This window comes from Mixophyes fleayi, chromosome 2 (assembly GCF_038048845.1).
Source record: "Mixophyes fleayi isolate aMixFle1 chromosome 2, aMixFle1.hap1, whole genome shotgun sequence".
In the NCBI taxonomy this organism is placed as follows: Eukaryota; Metazoa; Chordata; class Amphibia; order Anura; family Limnodynastidae; genus Mixophyes; species Mixophyes fleayi.
In genome coordinates, this window is record NC_134403.1 from 26601882 (window position 1) to 26624794 (window position 22913).

The 22913-nt window shown below is 43.4% G+C and overlaps 1 protein-coding gene across 3 annotated transcripts in view; it reads left to right on the forward strand.

Moving 5' to 3' along the window:
- The first annotated feature begins 4715 nt into the window (after positions 1-4715).
- Positions 4716-22913, forward strand: part of LOC142140053 (cyclic nucleotide-binding domain-containing protein 2-like) — a 251867-nt gene continuing 233669 nt past the window's right edge. For all 3 annotated transcript variants that reach the window (XR_012688277.1, XM_075197913.1, XM_075197914.1), the window contains exon 1: positions 4716-4872. The gene's annotated coding sequence lies outside the window, so the exon portion shown is untranslated. The remainder of the gene's footprint in view (positions 4873-22913) is intronic.

The following is a 22913-nucleotide window of genomic DNA, read 5'->3' on the forward strand; positions in this document are numbered from 1 at the left end:
CTAGGTCTGCTCTGCTCAGCTACACAAAACACTACACAAAGCACATGTGGAATATAAACTCAGAAAAGAATGCACATAAATAAAACTATTCAGTTAATGTCACCTGTTAATAATATAGTCGTTAATGACAAAACATTAAAAAAAATAGAAATAAAAAAAATCCCTCCCCTTTCCCATGAAATCTATTTATTTGTAATTAATGTCTACTGTATATAAAATACATGTTTACAGTTGATCCTGATTGAAGACACATGTTTTGGCATACCTACCCTTCATCTCTTGTAATCGGCACTAAGACTAGACCTGTACCTGGAGCAAGAGATAAGGCTGAAAAATAACCACACAGAACAGCAGAAAAGTAGTTACCTGGCTTCTTACACAATCATCATCATCATCAACATTTATTTATATAGCGCCAGCAAATTCCGTAGCGCTTTACAATTGGGAACAAACATTAATAAGACAATACTGGGTAATACATACAGACAGAGAGGTAAGAGAACCCTGCTCACAAGCTTACAATCTATAGGACAATGGGAGTTAGAAACACAAGGGCATGTGCTACATCATTTTGCACAATGGACCAGCTAGAATGCAAAGGTAAAAGTATTGACTGGGCTCTGTGTGTGTACCAATGTTGGTCAGAGGGTTGTTGTCTTGTGTGAGCTGTGTAGAGAGGGGTAATAGGGAGATTAAGATGGTGGTTGAGGAATATCATAACCTTGCCTGAAGAGGTGGGTTTTCAGAAAACGCTTGAAGGTTTGGAGACTAGAGGAAAGTCTCACTGTGCGACGGAGGGAATTCCACAAAGTGGGTGCAGCCTGAAAAAAGTCCTGTAACCGGGAATGGGAGGATGTGATGAGGGTGGAAGAGAGACGTAGATCTTGTGTCGAGTTGGGAGATATTTTGAGACAAGTGAACAAATGTATGTCGGTGCAATTTTGTTGACGGCCTTGTATGTTAGTAGAAGAATTTTATATTGGATTTGTTGAAATACAGGTAACCAATGTAGAGACTGACAGAGCGGCTCAGCAGAGGAAGAACGGTTAGCACGGAAAAACAATCTAGCCGCTGCGTGCAAAATAGATTGTAGGGGTTCAAGTCTGATTTTGGGAAGACCAGTAAGGAGGGAATTGCAATTGTGTTCAGCTGCAGCTCATAATTCATCAAAAGGTGATAGTCTGATATCACTGCGAAATATATGAGACAATGGCTCCCCTGTACTCTCTATGAGGCCCTCCAAACAATATGAATTCCACCCTGGAACACATAAACCAGAAATACACAAACGGGTTGTCACTGTAAAAACTAAACACAGCGATTCCTAGGTGAGTCACTGGGTGCAGGTGTATGTTCCCCATGAGTATTTCAGACATGAAACGCATTATCCGAAAGTACAATGATCCACTTCCTGTATAACAATTGTTTTGGCTCCATGTTTTCCTTTAATGACGTTGTGCCCTGTTTTCAGATCCAATTTTGGCGCAAAGATTCGAGTTGAGTTTTGTATCTACCTGAAACACCAAATCTCGGATCTGCTGGATTTCTCTGAATCTGAACCACTCCTCTCCAATTATTAGTTCCGTTTTCATCATACTTGCCAACTTTTCCTCCTTGGCTTCAGGGAAATCCCGGGGGACGTGGGCGTACAGGGGCGGGACTTGATGAATCACATGATTTTGGCCCACCCCTAAACGATTGTCACAATTTTGGCCAATTACAGCAGTGGGCGGGCTAAGATGACACAATATTTGCGTCATTAAGCCCTGTTCCCAACTTATCTATTGCGGGGTTAGAACCGAGAGGTTACCCTGTTCTCCCGGGAGGTCTCCCAGAAATGCGGGAGTCTCCGGGAGAGTAGGCAACTATGCGTTAAAGAAAAGCAGCTAATGAATCTCTAGAGACTGAAGTGTCTTTTACATTTCTGTCTCCATTGCTGAAGTTATGTTGTCTTACCTGTCAGACTTTGATTAAATCTCTGTCTCCATGAAAATGGCCACCTCCATCGGCATCAATACATGGACATAGGACACAATTTCTGAACTGTGTCATCATGCCACAGATGGCGAAGCCAACCACGTCTTGTACTGGCTCAGCATCAGGGAGAATGCCAGACTCTTCAGGGAGTGAGGGAGATCACCCCTATTTCAGGGAGTCTCCCTGACATTCAGGAAGAGTTGGCAACTATGGTTTCTATCAGTATTCATGCAAAAAAAAGAAGCACCTAAACTGCATAGGAATATATGTACCACTTGTACTGGCTTGTTCACACACACAGTTGCTTTTTCTGTGGAAATGGAAGCAAGCCTTAAACACATTATTATCTAAATGCACACAAATGCTATATGAGCGTACTGTAGACACTTTAGAGATAGTAAACATTGTTGCATGTACTTGTCAGATATTATTTTACATTAGAAGTGTACTGTTGGCAACACCTAAAAATGTTTCCAAAAAGCTTCAGAAAAACATAAAAGCACATTTTATAAGCTATTAAAGGATATATAGCTAGATATAATAATGTTCATAGGTTCAGTATACTGCTTTCTGAAAATTCTCCTAGAATAATGACTGCAATATTTCTATGTAACTTTCCAAATAAGACTTTCCATTGCATCGCTTCTGATGAGAGATAATGTTAAGGGCAGATGTTCGGCATCCAATTCTATTAGCAAGCACTAATGATGATCTGTAGTGTGTTAAATAACTGAATTACCTTGTTGTAGCAGTTGCACACATTGCTTTTTAATGTCTTGCATTTATGTTCAGAAGTGAGTATAGTGAGATTTGAACATTACCCTTTTTTCCTGTTTTACTCTAGATTGTTTTTCTATTACAAACATAAAGCTCAGTTCCTAGGTAGGATATGTTGAGGTCACACACAAATAGCGATTTAGAATAAAGCGATAATGTTAAGTCTAACCTTGTAGGATTTAAATGGTTTCCTACTCTTCAGGAATGTCCGGAAAACTCCCGAGGGTAAATGTATGATTTCTACAAGTCACCAAAAATCGGTGACTTTGCAGGGGAAATGTAAAGGCAAGTTTGCAAGGAGCAACTCCTTTCAGCATGTCATTCAGGAGCAAGGGGACCATCTGGAAGCAGGAAAGACGACATTCACCCCCGGTTAGTATGACGCAAACACTGCATATTCTATATACAGCACATGACAGGTCATGATAGTCCAGTGACGACCCTCCATACTGTGACCAGAGTCTACGAAATCTGATGCAGCTATTACACACTCACCTATCTTAGCTGGATAATAGTAAACCTACCTGAGCAAACAGCCGCACATTTTGAGGCGTAGGGTGGTGACCTGGCTAATTAGACTATTGCATCCCTGACCATGGTTATCTGGGTAGAGGCTTATAAGTCCTGTCCCTCTAGGCTGGCAGGCCTTTTTATATTTTGTAGCGGCCTACATAGAATCGGACCCACGGCAGGCTAAAACATGGTTCTTTATCTCCATATGAGAAACAGCATTTTTATCTATGAGGAAGAATTAGTATAGGGTCCATATGATGACAGCTTTCAAGTTAAGCTCAGCCTACCACTGTGTTTTACGGATGTAGAAATCTGGTTGACCTTGACAAGACCGAGCGGAGTCACTGTTTTTGCTAGCATTGGCGCACCTCTCCAGTCCAAATGTGTGTATTGCCATTAATACATCACACTAAACCTATGTACTTGGGCAGCACGGTGGCTCAGTGGTTAGGACTTCTGCCTTACAGCGCTGGGGTCATGAGTTTGATTCACGACCATGGCCTTATCTGTGTGGAGTTTGTATGTACTCCCCGTGTTTGCGTGGGTTTCCTCCGGGTACTCCGGTTTCCTTCCACACTCCAAAAACATACTGGTAGGTTAATTGGCTGGTTAATTGACTCTAATCTGTGTGTGTGTGTGTGTGTGTGTGTGTTAGGGAATTTAGATTGTAAGCTCCAATGGGGCAGGGACTGATGTGAGTTCTCTGTACAGCTCTGCGGACTTAGTGACGCTATATAAATAAATGATGATGATGATGTACATCAATGCAATCAACACTAAAAGAGTTGATTATGCAATTGAATATCTCATGTGCAGGAATTTGCGTTTTCGTTATTTAATATATTGTCGATTAATATGTGTCACTCCTGAAGATCTGACTGTATCAGGACTGGGTTGTATCTCTGGAGCAGAACTGGTGACTACGTGCAAAAAGGTTGGTGGCTGGCAAGTAGTGAAGAATAGCAAGACGATGGTCAGATTTAGCAAAGGAGACTGGACTGGAACCAGAATGGTGGACCCGAATGGAACCGGAATGCTGGACCGGACTGGAACTGGAATACTGAACCAGACTGGAACCGGAATTCTGGACCAGACTGGAACTGGAATGCTGGACTGAACTGGAACCGGAATGCAGACTGCACTGTCTAAGCAGGAATAACTGAGAAGACTGCAGACTGCTGGAACCCAGGTTGGCGTCTGAGGAATCAAGGTTGCACTGACAACAGGTTAGGGCTTCAGGAAGTCCTTTTATACTAACTGCTATAACCTGATTGGAGATTGCGGTCAGTTGAGCTGAGCAGCACTCTGACTGGCTGAGAGGGATGAGGTGACTGGATCCAAGATGACGCCACCCAGGAACTGATTTAGGTGGGAACCCTGGAGTGGAGACTACTATCCCCTGATTGGAAGCTGCAGTCAGCTCAACTGAAACAGTTCTCTGACTGGCTGAGGGAGAGCAGGTGACTGAATCCAAGATGACAGCGCCCATATACTGATTTTGTAGGGATCTCTGGAGTAGAGACAGACTGGGCAGCATCCTACCGAGAGATCTGAGACCACCAGAGCCTGCAGACCACAGGGACAGCTTAGGAAGTCAGCAAAGGGGTAAGTAACAGGACCTGAGAGCCTGGTGTGTGGCAATATGTAATTGTCTTTATACATATTTCATAGATGACACCTACCTTATATGGCTACATTGAGAAAAGGTTGTACATACATTTAACATCATTTTATTAAAGGAGTAGAAGCTAAAGGAAATAGTTAATGCTAGAGGCAGGTACACCTATAGCCTGCACGCGATTATCAAGTTCCCTGATGATTGGTTGATACAAGTTTATATGTCCCGCTCTGTCAGAATTGGTTTTGCCTTGCCATAGCATTTAGCAATGGCACGCTAAACAGCGCACACCGGAGATCTCGTGTGTTCAATTTATATGTCTACGGGAATAGGGCACTGATTTAAATATTGCAAATGACTAGAATTATAAATTACCAGTGTCGGTTTACAATGCGGTTTTGTCCGTGAGGGATAGTGAGGATCTAGTCTTGCATCCTTGGGGATCCAAGCTCCATGTCAAACAGCTCGTCCAATGTACATTTCGGTATATCTATAATTGAATGTGGATACCCTGTCGGAGTTACACAATTTTAATGCTGTATTGGTATGCGGCACAATGTACGAGGGATGGCTATTTTATCATGACTGACCGCCACTCATTGAGATAACTATGGGGCATACCTAGTATATGTAGTATATTGTCTTCTAAGCTCTATTATTAGTAGACTCAGATTTATCATTAACACTATGAGCAAATGAGCATAATCTATTGCTCCCTTATCGGGCTCTGTAATTCATGTTCACTGTTGACCCAGTCTCACTATACCTAAAGTCTCACGGTTCCAATGGTTTTGTGATTCCGGAGCATAGCTAACAGCTCTTTGTTCAGTAACCACCGAGGATCTTATCTCAGTTATAATTAACCTACACTGATTTATATTTTGAGTACAAACTCTACCATACTATTTATACAAAGCCTTTCACAATAAGATTATTTCCAAGTCCAGTTTTTAACCCACTACACTACACATTTTAATAATTTCGAACAAACACACTAACTTCATTGGGATACCATACGTCCATGTTTTTCTGGAGAGGAATACCAGGTGTTTTTTGATTGATTTAAATTTATAAAAGTTCTTTCAGACTATTTTTGTGTTGTGCACCACACTGTAACACTTGTTACCTACGAAGATTTCTATTTTGAGTGCATTTTATAACATACTTCTTAAACGATACAGTTACAATAAGATCATTCCAAAGTCTAGTTCTTCAGCCACTACACCTTTCACAATTTTATGAAACACTGTCTTCATTGATTTAACATAAGTCCTTATTTACTGCAGAGGAATACATGGTATTTTTTACATCAATGTACATTTATGTGACAACATTCAGACTCTTTAGTGTTGTGCACCACAAAGTAACACTTGTCTTCTCTTCTGCTTTTCTGACTGTATACTGTTCTACACCTCCCCGTGACTATATATACGATGGCAAAATAAACTGAACATATTTTATATCTTTTTATATTATAGCTTTTATATCATTTTGCAATCTGGGGATCGACTATGGCTATTGTCATCATAGAAAGATCTTTTGCAGAGATATTCGCTGTTTTGATTAAACTTCAGAGGTCCAAGAAGAAACTTTTAGGTAAATGTCATTGCGTTTCCATTGTTTAACATGACCATATGTCTGGTCACGTTAGGCATGGACTATGTAACTATTAGACCGCATTGGGTTTATGCACATTGGGTCTGAGTCATTAAGGAGAGCAAAGCATAAAAATGGAGTAACTTTGAAACTGGGCAGAACCATGTTGCGTTGGAGGGGGAGGTAAATTTAAAATGTGTGGATAGATTTATAGTTTGGGTAGGGCATGTTCTAGATCAACTTTAAATTTTAATTTCAATAAAGTATTTGTGTGCGACAAAATAATACAGCCAGTATTTAACTTATGTGCAAAATAATAAACTAATTATTTAATTACTTGCATTGTAACATGGTTTGTCCCAGAGAAGATTTACTCCTTTTTTTGGATTGTTTTCCTTAATCATTCGGACCCATTGACTTTTCTGCCCTGACTAAACTTCAGTTTGGAGCAACCTTTAAACCGTCCATTGAGTTTGTCAGCTTAATCTGAAGGACCACGACGCCCATTCGATTAGAATTGGGGCAGCTACAGCTGCAGCTTTAGAAGAGTCTTCCATTGAAGCAATAAGGCATTTGGGAAGATTGAAGTCCGGTAGCTCATATTGCAGTTGCTTGCTCATCGGGGGCACACATATTACGTGTAAAATGCGGATGTCCTTGACACACCATTTGAGTAAAGAACGTTGGGGCTCCTCCGGCTGATCAGACTACATGTCCGGTAGCCTTAATAAAGGTGTGTAGCTGGAAGTCTACAGGGGGATGTCACATGGTGGTTACACAGGGATGTGTCGCCCCTGTCTAAATCTTTAGGCGGTCCATTGCATTTAGCGGCTTGGCCCTGAAACAATTCGGATTGGGGTGGTTACAGCCATGGCTTTAGACAGCATTAAACCACTTAGGGTGATGGAAGTCTGATGCTTACAAGATGTTTTTTTCAGACTTAATGGAATGTAATATGCCCGACCCCTATCCTCGATAACCCAAGGCTTTGCTGCTTCTTATTTTTAATGAGGGCATGAAGGGATTTTTTCCTATTTCTTCCTCGGACAAAGGCCTGATTAGTTACGTGCCGCCAAGATTTTTTACCTTTATATGGGTTACCACATCCCCCTCCTCCTCCTCCTCCTTCTACTCAGCGATTGCTGATGGTCTTTGTTTATTTGTCTGTCAGGGTACTATTTGACATAGGGGTGTTTTTTTATAGGTGTGCATACAGTGCAGATGCTGATAAGGGTGGTTGGTCATTTGTCTGTGTTCTGTGCGCCCAAGCACCATGTGGCCCATGGTGCCTTTCCAACTCCATTGAAATTCGTTGGTTAGATAAGAGGGCTTTGTGCTGGCCAGATCTTGCAGCCATGTTGGTCTCAGAAGTTGAGAATCGAGGCTCTCCCAACAACCTTGTCATCTATCATAAAGGGAACACTTTGATTAAATGCAGATCCATCGAGTCGCTGATTCAAATCAGGCTGGATTTTAGAGGAATCTGGAGTAGATGACCAACAGTAAGTTGTGCTGGTCAGATATCTCCCTCGGATCTGCTGAAGGGTACGGTTAGTGAATCCATTATGAGGCAGATTCTGCAAGAACTGAAGAGGTCCATTGGCATTTTCGTTAAGGTGCTCCAGGGAAGTGGTATTGATTTCAGTGGACCAATCCATTTTGCTTAGGCACGATTAGGTTCATGTCCCAGGTGAGGGGATAATTTCTGTGCCAAAATTATGAGGAGCCTGCCCAAAATAAAGAACTGAATAGATCCACTGGTCATCTCATTAGGCCTCTCGGGGGTATGGTAATTAAACTTCCAATGATTACAGTGGACCAGACTCACTTGTTCAAATCAAATGGGGTGCATCTTATAGACGAGGGATTATTTAGCCTTTCTTAGAACAGTTCTATTGGAAATGGGGGGGTTGGTTATCGGCTGATACATACATGCTTTCACTGATTGTCCGCAGGTCACTGCCCCCTTCGAAGTAAAAGTGGCTCTTGGTCCTCTTGTGTGGGGAACCCTTGACCTGTTTTGTGTGAGCACGTCATTATGAGTCTAGAAGAGGGTGTAGTTTCTCTGCCACCATATTAAGCTTCGGCCATTCGGTAAAGGATGATAACCTTGGTTTAGTGGGTTCCTCGCCAGTTGGCCATCCACTCGCTCGGTTCAGTATTAGTCTGTTTAGCTGACCTCGCATTTTGCTTTTTTTGTCACCATTTAAATTTTAATTAAAAGTGACCTTATTTGCCTAATATATATCTGTGTATGTTGTTAGGGACCGCGGCGGCCGCGGGCACCGCTGCGACTCTCCTGGGTCTGCTGTTGACGTCCCGGCCGTAGCTACATCGACCGGGGTGTCACTTCTGGTTTCGGCATCCCGGTTGCCTGGGCAACAATCGGGCCGCTCTAGGCTCCTTGTCGCTGCACCCAGCTAGCTAGCTAACAGGCGGGCACGCGCGCACAGGGTTTGTAAGGTGTAGCCAATCCTGGCTAACAGATGTATTTGCAGGCACTCTATATTAATTAAGTAGTATGCAGCTGAGCACTGCAGTTCTATTGGCCCACTCCACTACTCTCATTAGGCTGAACCTGGGGATACTTTGAGGGCTTCTCCTGATTGGTTGCTAGGACTATTTAAGGCAGTGAGGACTGAGCCTCACTGCCGGTTATAGCGTTCTATCCTAGTACTGTTGCCTGCTCCAGTTCCTGTGTTTGGTGTTGAAACCTGAGATTGATTACCCGTGTATGACCTTTGCCTGTTCCTGGATTCTGAACCTGTGCTTCTGACCCCGATCTATTGCCTGTACCCGGATTCTGAACCTCTGCTAGTGACCCTGACTTATCGCCTGTCCCTGGATCCTGAACCTGTGCCTGTGACCTTGACCTTCCTGCCTGTACCTGACATTCCCTCTGGTGCTTTGTCCAGTCTGCTGACCTCTGGCCTGCCGCTACTCCGTGTGCAACCTCCTGTACCTGTGCGCTACCGTGTTAGCATAAACTCATACTACTCTGAGTATAAGACCTGGGGGCATCTGAGTACCTGTGAGCATAACCAGTCTCTACGGGAAAGGCGGCTGCTAAAGGTAAAGACCTCTTCTACCTGTTCTATGAGTTTATGCCACACTGGTGGCCATAACATATGCGTCTTTATTTCAGGAGTACAGTAATAAGTTTAATGTGTTAAAAAAGATGTTTATTGTGCAATGGAAAGAAGCATCAAAATTGTGCAGTTAAAAGGAAAATTCTGTATCTACATTTCAGTTTTCCAAGTGAGGCTGCCAGGTTCTAGGGTACTTAAAGTTCACAGGTACTTCATCTGCCTAACAAATATTTAAAGCAAAACAGTTCTGTGACCAGTTCAGACTCTGTTTCCCAAAAAAGCTCCAATGTGCGTGATCTGACCCTGATTTCCATTATTAATTAAAACTGTCTCCAGCTCTATTAGGGAAACTTGTTTCCTTTGTACCACTTCTAGATCCTGAGCTGGTTGATGTTATTTTCTGAAAAGGGAATGGACGCAAATAGAGGTTGCATTGTTTTGGTAACTAATACTGACTTATGTGCATGTTTTTAGCATCATTCTAGACTTTTTGATTTAAACAATTCCAAAGTACACCCTGTAAGTCGAGCTGGGTTTTATTTCAGACATTATAGTGAAGAAATATCGGCAGTGACAGTTTCAATGCAATGCTCACAGATAGATGCAATCTCTTACTGTGATGTCCTTTCTGGTAGGGAAGAATGTTATATCTGTATCCTTGACCACATGATTAAATCAAATAAAACCCTGCGAAGAAAAATGTGTTTGTGAACCTGGTAAGACTGGCGGGCTAGAGCCTAGTAAGCTAAAAAAAAAACAAAAAAACACGGATCAGCTGAGTCATTGAAAGGAGAAGTGGAAGCTTAATAGTTAAGAGCACTAAGGTCCATTTAATAACCGAAAAAAATATGTGCTTATTCCACTAGAGTTTGCATACATGGGTACACTCCTTCATATTGATCTTTTACGACAAATTAAACATCACCTGTAATTTAAAGTTTTCCCTTTTCCTTCTAAAATACTGCTTGGAACTTTTGTTACTTTTGTTTTGTTACTATTTTAATTCTGTTGGTATTTGTGCGCCTAGAAATGCCAAACAATAAGTGCATGACTGAGGACATGTGCAAATCAGATATATTGGGGGTGAAAGGCTGTGCGATCACAAATACACACTCTGGGCCTGATTCATTAAGGATCTTAACTTAAGAAACTTCTTATTTCAGTCTCCTGGACAAAACCGTGTTACAATGCAAGGGGTGCAAATTAGTATTCTGTTTTGCACATAAGTTAAATACTGACTGTTTTTTCATGTAGCACACAAATACTTGATAGCTTATTTGTACACTGAAATTTAAAGTTGATATTTGTGTGCTACATGAAAAAACAGGCAGTATTTAACTTTATGCAAAACAGAAAACTAGTTTGCACCCCTTGCATTGTAACATGGTTTTGTCCAGGAGACTGAAATAAGAAGTTTCTTAAGTTAAGATCCTTAATGAATCAGGTCCTCTTTCCTCTCAATGCATTTAAATATCTCATCCTCAACACAAAATCCAATTTAGTTACATGCATAGGTGTACACTTCCTTCCTGGTTTGGTGCAACTGTGTAAAATTTCTGCACTATCATTTACGGGATTGCTGGCCCAGGTGTAAATTATTTTAATGAATAAATCTAAGATTAATTTGTTGAACTTTTCAATGTTTCTCATAAAATCCTGCTAGTTTGATCCTCAGTTTTGTCTTGAGTACTGAGAGTGACGCGACTTCTGGTCTGTCATTCTAACATGTGTCAGTGTTGCACATTTGTAGAGTTTTATTACATTGGTATTTGTGAGCATTAGAATGTACTTTTCTGTATAAAGTGCATCAGGTTAGTGATAAAGGCTTTCCATTGCAAGTATAGACAGATGACTGATCTTCAATACCGCCGAACACCTGAATAAATCAAGTTGTTTTGTTGGGGGAATGGAGATCTGTGGACACCCACAATATACCTTTCCTAAATGTACAATCTGTACATCTTGGCATTCGTTTAAATAATTTATCCTGTTAGGGAATTTAGACTGTAAGCTCCAATGGGGCAGGGATTGATGTGAGTGAGTTCTCTGTACAGCGCTGCGGAATTAGTGGCGCTATATAAATAAATGGTGATGATGAAGATGATGATAAGCTACTCAGAGATTTGTCACCAACTGAAGCACATATTCTGCATTTAAACCTCAGCTATAGTCCCAATACCTTGTGATCCGTGCCCTGTAGTGAAGAATAAAAGTTAATGTGCCCTGTTTGTGAGTTGTGAGGGTCAGGTGGAATATTTACCCTCTAGCCGGGAGACTTTTCTGTTACAGATTGCTAACACACTTCATCAGTATAGAGTTACACATCCCAGACAAGCCTCATATGCTTTACACCACAGGCTGCATGCTAGATACAAACAATAATTACATCTGCAAATATGTATCTAAGAATCCATGTAATCCTTTAATTCTACAATCGTAAGTTACAGCACTAAATCCCAATTAAATTCTATTGTATTGCACGTCTTTTAAAATCGCAATTGACCTTCAAGATGACATTTTGTTTGTAGGATGTGATGTTTTAAAGGGAAATGATCTTAAATATGGCAACATAAGTTGGTCATGAATCTCCGCTCACACCCCAATAGTTCTGGTGAAATTCAGGGCTGAAGAACTTGATGAAAGCAACTTTATGCAATATAAAACTGTATATTCTCAATCCCTTACATTAAGGGTTAATGGTGCACCCAGCTCTGCGGCTTCACGTTGTCCGCTACCATTGCAACACAATTCATACATGAAGTCTAAGGTCAAACATAAAATAATTTAGCCTTTTAAAAAATGTGGCTTACACGTGCCAACAATAGGATCTATGATTAAGTTCATTAGTTATACATCCTTTCAGGGGCGTCACTAGGTATAGGCACAGGGGGAACATGCCCTGAATCTTTTCCACAGCGCCTCAAACCTCGCTGTAGAGTCAGAGACAGCTGAGACGTCAGCCGTCTACTCTCCCGCCAGCTGTCACACAATACAAGTGAATACAGGTGACTGAGTTCACCCATGCGGCGGTGTTTTCTCTCAGGCTGGTTCCCGCGTTATGTCTTGTGGAGGAAGAAGGAGTGAAATTTAGTAATGTTGCTGTAACAGACATGTCCATGCTTTTAAGCATATTTGTCTAATTTTTGGACCACCCCTCCGGGAGATCCCATGGACAAGTGCGAGGGTCCCGCTGTGCAACGACGCGTTTCACATCAACTATTAAATTACATCATCGAGGCTCAATCCAACCACTTTGTCACTCACCGGACTGTGAGTGCTTCTTCCCGGACATTTAGGAACCGTGGCCGTCCTCCATCCTGAGGGACTGCGCATGCGCAGCCCTTTCTATACCTTCAGTGTATGTTCCTTTAACTTAATTGGCAGATCAGGCAACCTCCCTATATTAAGCACCTGTGGTCAACACCACGTTGCCTGATCTTGGAGTCTCATTCCCCATGAGTCTCTGAAGGTGTTCCTGTGTTTCCTCGTTTATTCAGCCCAGCTGATTCCTGTGGTTTCCAAACCACTTCTACTACTGTGGTTCCCATACCACTTCTACCATCTACTGTATCATCGTGACTGTTTGGCTGATTCCTATCCGCTGCCTCCGTACACTACAGTCTTCAACCTGCAACTCGTCTGTGTTTCATCATCGTGACTGGCTGATTCCTGTCCGCTGCCTCCGTGCACTACAGTCTTCAACCTGCAACTCGTCTGTGTTTCATCATCGTGACTGCTAGCTGATTCCTATCCGCTGCCTCCGTGCACTACAGTCTTCAACCTGCAACCCGTCTGTGTTTCATCGTGACTGTTTAGCTGATTCCTATCCGCCGCCTCTGTGCGCTTCAGTCTTCAGTCCTTGTCAACTCTCCCGTGTTTCCTTGAGTCTGCTGCCACTATTGCTACCCGCTACTCTCCGTGATCAACTGTTCCAGTTCAACTCTGCTCCGGTGTCCCATCGTTACTGCACCTGCTGGTTGCTATTGGCTACCTCCGTGTTCCGGCAGAGACCCGCTGCTGTTACTTCTCAGCGCTACGCATCCATCTACTGCTGATCCGCTCTCCACGCCTTCCTGGGTTCCCTGCTGGTCTACCTACCTGTGCGCTGCACCTGCTAGACCACCGCTTCACCCATCCAGGGACTTTGCATCCTGCCGGCCTCCTGCCGTTCAGGTATCTCTGCACTTCTGTCTGACTGCCTTCTCCTGAACCATGGTATGCATACTTCCCATTGACTGTGCTGTGTATTGCATACCTTGCTGGACTGTGTTGGTTCTCCTCTGGAGTGTACTATCCGCTGAGTCTATTGCCATCATTGACTGTGTTATCTCATGCTGGATTACTTCAAGAGACTTTCTGTATTGGCAGTGTTGTTCAGTCATTTATACATTTATATTGTGCATATTACTGTGGATCAAAGTCAAGGTGCCCGTGTATATATTGTGTTGCAGTCTCTCCCCGTGCACCTCCTCACATATATATTCAGTGATACAACTTGCTAGTGGCAGACCACTGACCCCTGTTTCCAGTTTCACCTGCTCCAGTATCCTCTCACATAGCAGTGGTACAACTTGCTAACGCAGCCCACTGACTCCCCGGATACCTCCACTTGGATTCCATTCCTTCACTCAGACAGCGGTACAACTTGCTATCCGCAGACCGCTGACTCTCATCACCTCCTCGTTTCTGTTGGACATTCCTCCTCACTATAGCAGTGGTACAACTTGCTACCGCAGACCACTGACTACCTTCACGTGTCCTTTGTCCATACAGTTCCTCGTGTATTACTACCTCCATATTGCCAGTGCTGCTAGTCATAGACTTTCCTGAGCATCTCATCATCTGCTATTTCCTGTTCCGTGATCACCCTGCTACCAGAGTACCATATTACCACCTATACTGCTCTGGTAAGCCTATCACCTGGTGATCCCTGGGTAAAGACTCCTAGTGCCCGTGACAGTAAGATCAGGCCATGACAGACCCAGATACGGAACCTACCGCTAAAGAGATGCTGCAGCATCTGGTCAGCCGTGTGGAGCAACAGGATGCTCGCCAACAGCTGTTACTTCAATGTTACCAATCGTTAACCTCCCAAGGAACATCTGGACAGACTGTTACAGCTAATATTGAAGCTCCTGTGCTTTCCTCCGTTTCCCCAGTGCCATCCCAGGTGTCTACAGTTCCTACGCTTCACCTGCCTACTCCGTCAAAATACGACGGGGACCCCAAAACTTGTAGAGGTTTCCTTAACCAATGTTCAGTCCATTTTGAACTCCAACCTCAAAATTTTTCTACCCATCGTTCCAGAGTGGCCTATCTTATCTCATTGTTTTCTGGACAAGCCCTGGCTTGGGCCTCCCCTCTGTGGGAGAGAAACGATCCAATTCTACAAGATAGTGCCAAATTCATTTCCACGTTCCGAAGTGTGTTCGATGAACCAGGTCGTGTGACCTCCGCTGCTTCCAGCATCCTTCGTTTGCGACAAGGCTCCCATACAGTAGGACAGTATGTCATTCAATTTAGGATCTTAGCCTCTGAACTTCAGTGGAACACTGAAGCATTAGTTGCCGCCTTCTGGCAGGGGCTCTCCGATAAAATTAAAGATGCACTGACTACCCAAGAGCTTCCTTCGTCACTAGAAGATTTGATCTCTCTTTGCCATCGTGTAGATATGAGATTTCGTGAAAGAGAGTCTGAGAAAACAACGGCTGTCAAAGCACCTCTTCGTTTAAACCCTCAATTTCGTCCAGCTCCATCCTCTGTGATTCCCATGGAGATAGGATGTTCCAAATTATCTTCAGAGGAAAGGAAACGAAGAGTAAAGAATAGACTCTGTATCTATTGTGCTGATTCCACGCATATGCTCAGCTCTTGCCCTAAGAGATCGGGAAATGCCAGGCCCTAACTAGTTCTGGAGAGGTGAAGTTAGGGTCCCTGGAGTCCTCTCCATTGTCTATGAAATCTAAAGTCTGCGCTTTTGATGTTACGATTTCCTTTGCTACCAAATCCTTTGAGTCACAGGCATTGATTGATTCCGGAGCAGCAGGAAATTTCATTTCTAAATCACTAGTGAATCAATGGTCCCTACCAGTGATCACTTTAAAAACACCCATTACTGTGACGGCTATAGATGGATCACGCCTCATCAATGGTCTCATCACCCAGAGTACGTCTCCAGTAACCCTTCAGATTGGTGTACTACACCATGAAGAAATTTCGTTTTTAATTCTTCCAGTTACGACAAGTCCGATTGTCTTAGGCCTTCCATGGCTTCAGTGTCACTCTCCCCAGATTGACTGGCGCACCCCTCAAGTTACGTCTTGGGGGTCTGAATGTCACCATCGTTGTCTCTCTCAAGTTATTCCTCTTAAAGTACAGCGATCTTCCATCTCATCTTCCTCCCCGGGACTCCCTCCTCAGTATGCTTCATTTGCCGATGTGTTTGATAAAGCTCAGTCTGAACGTCTTCCTCCTCATCGTTCTTGGGATTGTCCGATCGACCTTCTACCTGGCAAGACTCCTCCCAGGGGTCGGGTCTATCCTCTCTCGTTACCTGAAACTCAAGCCACATCTGAGTACATACAGGAGAATCTCCAGCGTGGGTTCATTCGACCTTCCACCTCTCCCGCTGGAGCTGGGTTCTTCTTCGTCAAAAAGAAGGATGGATCATTACGCCCTTGTATAGATTTTCGTGGACTCAACGCCATTACTATCAAGAATCGGTATCCCATTCCGCTGATCACTGAGCTATTTGATCGCATCAAGGGAGCTCGGATATTTACTAAGTTGGATCTTCGTGGTGCCTACAATTTAATTAGAATCCGTTCCGGTGACGAATGGAAGACCGCGTTTAACACCAGAGATGGGCATTACGAATATTTAGTAATGCCCTTTGGGCTGTGTAATGCCCCCGCTGTTTTCCAGGGTTTCATCAATGAGATCTTTCGGGACTTATTATATGTATGTGTCGTTGTCTACCTGGACGACATATTGATCTTCTCACAGGACCTGCCTTCTCATCACCAACATGTGGCAGAGGTCCTCTCCAGACTACGGAAAAACTCGTTGTTCTGTAAATTGGAAAAATGTTCATTCGAGTTACCCCAGATTCCATTCTTGGGGTATATAGTTTCCGGAGTTGGCCTGAAGATGGATCCAGACAAAGTAAATGCTGTACTACATTGGCCTCAGCCAACTACTCTTCGTGCCATCCAGCGTTTTTTAGGTTTTGCCAATTACTATAGACGCTTCATTCAAGACTTTTCATCCATTGCATCTCCCATTGTGGCCCTAACTCGGAAAGGGGCTAATACTAAGCAATGGTCATCTGAGGCTCTCCAAGCCTTTCAAATCCTCAAAGAGGCCTTCTCGTCTGCTCCCATTCTGCGACAGCCTGATGTGACACTCCCCTTCTTCCTAGAAGTAGATGCCTCTAATGTGGGCTTAGGAGCTATTCTCTCCCAACGCTCGGAGCAACAAAAATTACATCCTTGTGCCTTCTACTCTCGGGGTCTTCTGCCCGCAGAGAAAAATTATACTATCGGGGACAAGGAGTTGCTGGCCATCAAAGCTGCATTAGAGGAATGGAGATACTTGTTGGAAGGAGCTCGCCATCCGGTGACGATCTTCACGGATCATAAGAACTTGTCATATTTGCAATCTGCTCAATGCTTGAACCCTCGTCAAGCAAGATGGTCTCTTTTCTTTTCCCGTTTTGAATTAATTATAACCTTCAAACCAGCCGCTAAGAACAAGAAAGCTGACGCTCTATCTCGAGCTTTTGTGACGTCCTCTGATGTAGAAGAGGTTCCCAACCATGCTATTCTAGACCCCAAATGTATTTCTCTGGCTGCTTCATCCACCAAAATGCTACCATTTGGGAAGACCCTTGTGCCTCCTACTCTGAGGAGGAAAATCCTTTCGTGGTTCCATGCCTCTCGTTTTTCTGGACACGCCGGTGAACACAAGACCTTTGAGATTCTCTCTCGTAGTTACTGGTGGCCTTCAATGAGGAGAGACGTCAAAGAGTTTATTGCTTCCTGTGATTTATGTTCTCAGTTCAAATCCTCCCGCAGAACTCCAGCAGGGTTGCTGCGACCACTACCCATTCCGTCCAAGCCTTGGACCCATATTAGTATGGATTTCGTTACTGATTTGCCACCAAGTAAGAATCACAATACTATTTGGGTAGTGGTAGACAGATTTTCGAAGATGGCCCATTTCGTCCCTCTGTCCGGTTTACCTTCCTCGTCTACTCTGGCTGAACATTTCATTAAAGAAATCTTCCGCATCCATGGATGTCCGTCTGAGATTGTGTCGGATAGAGGAGTACAATTCGTTTCCAGATTCTGGCGGGCCCTTTGTAAAACCTTGGGCATACGATTAGCACTCTCATCGTCTTACCATCCGCAATCTAACGGACAAACGGAACGAGTCAATCAAGATCTTGAGACTTTTATTAGGATGTTCTCTTCAGCCAACCAAGACAACTGGGTAGAATTGCTCCCTTGGGCTGAATTCGCCCATAACAACATGTACCATGAGTCATCATCCAAAACTCCATTCTTTGTGGTCTACGGTCACCATCCGTCTTTTCCGGAATTTCCTGCCCTCCCGCCCACCCAAGTTCCTGCTGTGGAGACTGCTTGTCAGACCTTCAAAAATATCTGGTCTCAGGTCAAAACCTGTTTAAAGAAGACATCTAATAAATATAAGTCTTTCGCAGATAAGAAGAGGCGGGCTATTCCACCACTAAAAATTGGAGATCGTGTCTGGTTATCTACCAAAAATATTCGTTTGAAGGTTCCATCTATGAAATTCGCCCCTCGTTTTATTGGTCCATATAGGATCATTCAAGTTATCAATCCAGTATGTGTTAAACTTCTTCTTCCTAAGAATCTTCGGATTTCCAATGCCTTCCATGTGTCCTTGCTCAAACCTCTCATCATCAACCGTTTCTCGACTCCTCCCTCAGCACCGCAGCCAGTTCAAGTTCATCAGGAGGAGGATTTCGAGATTACTGAGGTATTGGATGCAAAAATTTCGCGAGGAGTCCTCCGTTTCCTCGTTCATTGGAAGGGCTTTGGTCCTGAAGAGCGTTCATGGATCAAAGCTGAAGATCTTAATGCTCCTGCCCTTCTGAAGAAGTTTTATTCCAAAAATCCGGACAAGCCCGGTTCCAGGCGTTCTGTGCCCACCTTTAAAAGGGGGGGTACTGTCACTCACCGGACTGTGAGTGCTTCTTCCCGGACATTTAGGAACCGTGGCCGTCCTCCATCCTGAGGGACTGCGCATGCGCAGCCCTTTCTATACCTTCAGTGTATGTTCCTTTAACTTAATTGGCAGATCAGGCAACCTCCCTATATTAAGCACCTGTGGTCAACACCACGTTGCCTGATCTTGGAGTCTCATTCCCCATGAGTCTCTGAAGGTGTTCCTGTGTTTCCTCGTTTATTCAGCCCAGCTGATTCCTGTGGTTTCCAAACCACTTCTACCTCTGTGGTTTCCAAACCACTTCTACTACTGTGGTTCCCATACCACTTCTACCATCTACTGTATCATCGTAACTGTTTGGCTGATTCCTATCCGCTGCCTCCGTGCACTACAGTCTTCAACCTGCAACTCGTCTGTGTTTCATCATCGTGACTGTTTGGCTGATTCCTGTCCGCTGCCTCCGTGCACTACAGTCTTCAACCTGCAACTCGTCTGTGTTTCATCATCGTGACTGCTAGCTGATTCCTATCCGCTGCCTCCGTGCACTACAGTCTTCAACCTGCAACCCGTCTGTGTTTCATCGTGACTGTTTAGCTGATTCCTATCCGCCGCCTCTGTGCGCTTCAGTCTTCAGTCCTTGTCAACTCTCCCGTGTTTCCTTGAGTCTGCTGCCACTATTGCTACCCGCTACTCTCCGTGATCAACTGTTCCAGTTCAACTCTGCTCCGGTGTCCCATCGTTACTGCACCTGCTGGTTGCTATTGGCTACCTCCGTGTTCCGGCAGAGACCCGCTGCTGTTACTTCTCAGCGCTACGCATCCATCTACTGCTGATCCGCTCTCCACGCCTTCCTGGGTTCCCTGCTGGTCTACCTACCTGTGCGCTGCACCTGCTAGACCACCGCTTCACCCATCCAGGGACTTTGCATCCTGCCGGCCTCCTGCCGTTCAGGTATCTCTGCACTCCTGTCTGACTGCCTTCTCCTGAACCACGGTATGCATACTTCCCATTGACTGTGCTGTGTATTGCATACCTTGCTGGACTGTGTTGGTTCTCCTCTGGAGTGTACTATCCACTGAGTCTATTGCCATCATTGACTGTGTTATCTCATGCTGGATTACTTCAAGAGACTTTCTATATTGGCAGTGTTGTTCAGTCATTTATACATTTATATTGTGCATATTACTGTGGATCAAAGTCAAGGTGCCCGTGTATATATTGTGTTGCAGTCTCTCCCCGTGCACCTCCTCACATATATATTCAGTGATACAACTTGCTAGTGGCAGACCACTGACCCCTGTTTCCAGTTTCACCTGCTCCAGTATCCTCTCACATAGCAGTGGTACAACTTGCTAACGCAGCCCACTGACTCCCCGGATACCTCCACTTGGATTCCATTCCTTTACTCAGACAGCGGTACAACTTGCTATCCGCAGACCGCTGACTCTCATCACCTCCTCGTTTCTGTTGGACATTCCTCCTCACTATAGCAGTGGTACAACTTGCTACCGCAGACCACTGACTACCTTCACGTGTCCTTTGTCCATACAGTTCCTCGTGTATTACTACCTCCATATTGCCAGTGCTGCTAGTCATAGACTTTCCTGAGCATCTCATCATCTGCTATTTCCTGTTCCGTGATCACCCTGCTACCAGAGTACCCTATTACCACCTATACTGCTCTGGTAAGCCTATCACCTGGTGATCCCTGGGTAAAGACTCCTAGTGCCCGTGACACACTTCAAACTAAAGTGAAGGGGAATATGGTAGGGTGACCTACTCTGTTGGGAGTGTGGGAGGATTCCCCAAGATTCCGTGATAGAAGACAAGTATGCTTTTAGGTAATAAACAGTGATTACTTTTTTTAATCTGAGGCTCTTCTGTATGCATTTTATCACCTGTGTTGAGCTGAAAAACTGCAGAATCACATACAATAGTTCCTTTGCTAGTTTTACTAACACCTTTTTAGCTAATGCTCTTTTTTTCAGAGATCTACAAAACGTAGCCCTTTTTCTATCTAGATAAGAGCAATCCAATTTGGACTCTTTATGGAAGTAGTTATGGAAATATATACTCCCAGGATCAGAATAAATCTGCAAATTTAAACCTAGGTTCAGTCATGGCTGTATTTTAAATCTTCCAATAAATATGCTGAGATATCAGATGGACCCTCCAGAAAGATTTCATAAAGCAATCCATGTAAAAAGTGTCTTTATTCTGTGTTGCAAATTGTGAATAATGCTAAAATGTCTTTATGTCTGCATTTCCCCCAAGGAGCGTTATATAGCTCCGCCTACACCTCAGAGCCTGGGGGCTACTCTGTACAGCCATTTTCCCATAGCCTCCTTGGTTAATGTCACAGCTGAGGCTATGAGACATCTTGGAGGCAGGGTTCGAGTGGGGCGACCAATGAGAAGCCGCAATCACGGACCTTTGGTCTTCCCAGTCACACCCCCATTATGCCGCCATTTTAAAGTGGTGAACAAAATGGTGGTAGTGCTGCTTTAAGGTACTAAAAACAGACTTTTTGGGAAAAGTTATAAAATCGTCAAATGTTACAAATAGAATTATCATCAACATTATGAGCAATTCAGAAAGAAGCATTAACAGTGTTTAAAGTAGGTTCACAAACAGAATATATATATATATATATATATATATGTACCGAGGATATTTAGAAAATGCATGCAGCTACTGAACCAGTTTGTGTATCATGCCAGCAGCTAACTGTAACTATGAACATGTTTATAGTTAAATTTGCCTTTTTCCTTTTATTTTTATTACAATAAGCCTGTTTGTATAATGTTGGGCCAGGATTTGCTGAGATAAAAAAAAAAAATGATGTCAGCATATTCTGTGAAAGGTCTGTGTCTCACCAGGAGGCCATAATATTTTGCATTTTCTCGCTGCTTCGGTAATCGCCTTTGAATAACATGTATTAATTATTTTACTCTGCCCAAGCAAATGTTATTTTAAGAGTTATATAGGGGGGACAGATAAGTCTTTGTTTTGGTACTACAGACCACTAAATATCTTTTACATTTATGGACATTACATGGGAAAAAATGAAAACATTGACTTTTTTCTTTTCTTAGAACAACCTACAGTCTAGCCAATCAGACGTTAAAATGCACACAGCAGCACATAGTATGTCAGGAGATTAGTGTGTACTGATCTTGTGGGAGACAGTGACCCCATCCACTTGTGTGATTGCGTCAGTAAGGACAGGGCAGCAGGTGGCAGGGGCAGTGTCATGATGTGAGAAGAAAAGAAGCAAGCAGGAAGCCACAGACTGAGAGACAGTGAAAGGAGCAGGGTCCTCCTGCAGCACTGGGTAGTGATAGCTGTCTTTAAACTGGTGCAGGAAGCTTATAGTGTCAAATGTACCTTTTTATCTAACCTTCATACATCCAACTTGTTTTCTAAGCTTTCTTAGATCAACAATAGGATGTAGTTGGTTGCCATGGGTTACAGAACCTTTTGTGCAGTTACCTAAGCATCACTTTTCATAACTATACCCCAGTACGTTTGCCGATTGTAGTTTGTTATGGTGAGCCATAAAAGCAGTTATGTTGTTACAGATCACATTCACAGTTATGGATATCAATATAAAATTGTTTGTCAATTTTAGCAGTCATAAATATATAGCTACACTACGCTGACTATGATATATAAACCCGGAATGTAATAAAAATTAGCTATAGGCTTTAGAATACATTTACACTTTATTGTTCATTTTCCTCTGGCGTTCCGTAAACTTTTTCTTTTTCCTCACTATTCTGTCCGAACTCCAGATTTCCAGTCTACAGCTGCTTTTAAACTCAATGCGAGTTTAATATCCTGCTAAATAAAATGTCCTTGCCCCGATCCAGCACAGGTTTTATTGAAGATAAAAATCTCATTCACTACGGAGCCCCACTGGCTGTCGAATGCTTATTTCGTTCCCCCATAAATGTCACTTTTGACAAATGAAATTGAGTTTAAATAGATTTTCCACACAAGAAATCTTGGTTTTGTTGAAATGTATCTTTGCTTGGCTTGGCTATTCTTGCCCCTTGCCCGAGTCCTTGTCCAGGATCAGCACAGTGATTCCGGCCCAGTCATTTCCCCTTTTGGCTCCTTGTCTCGTT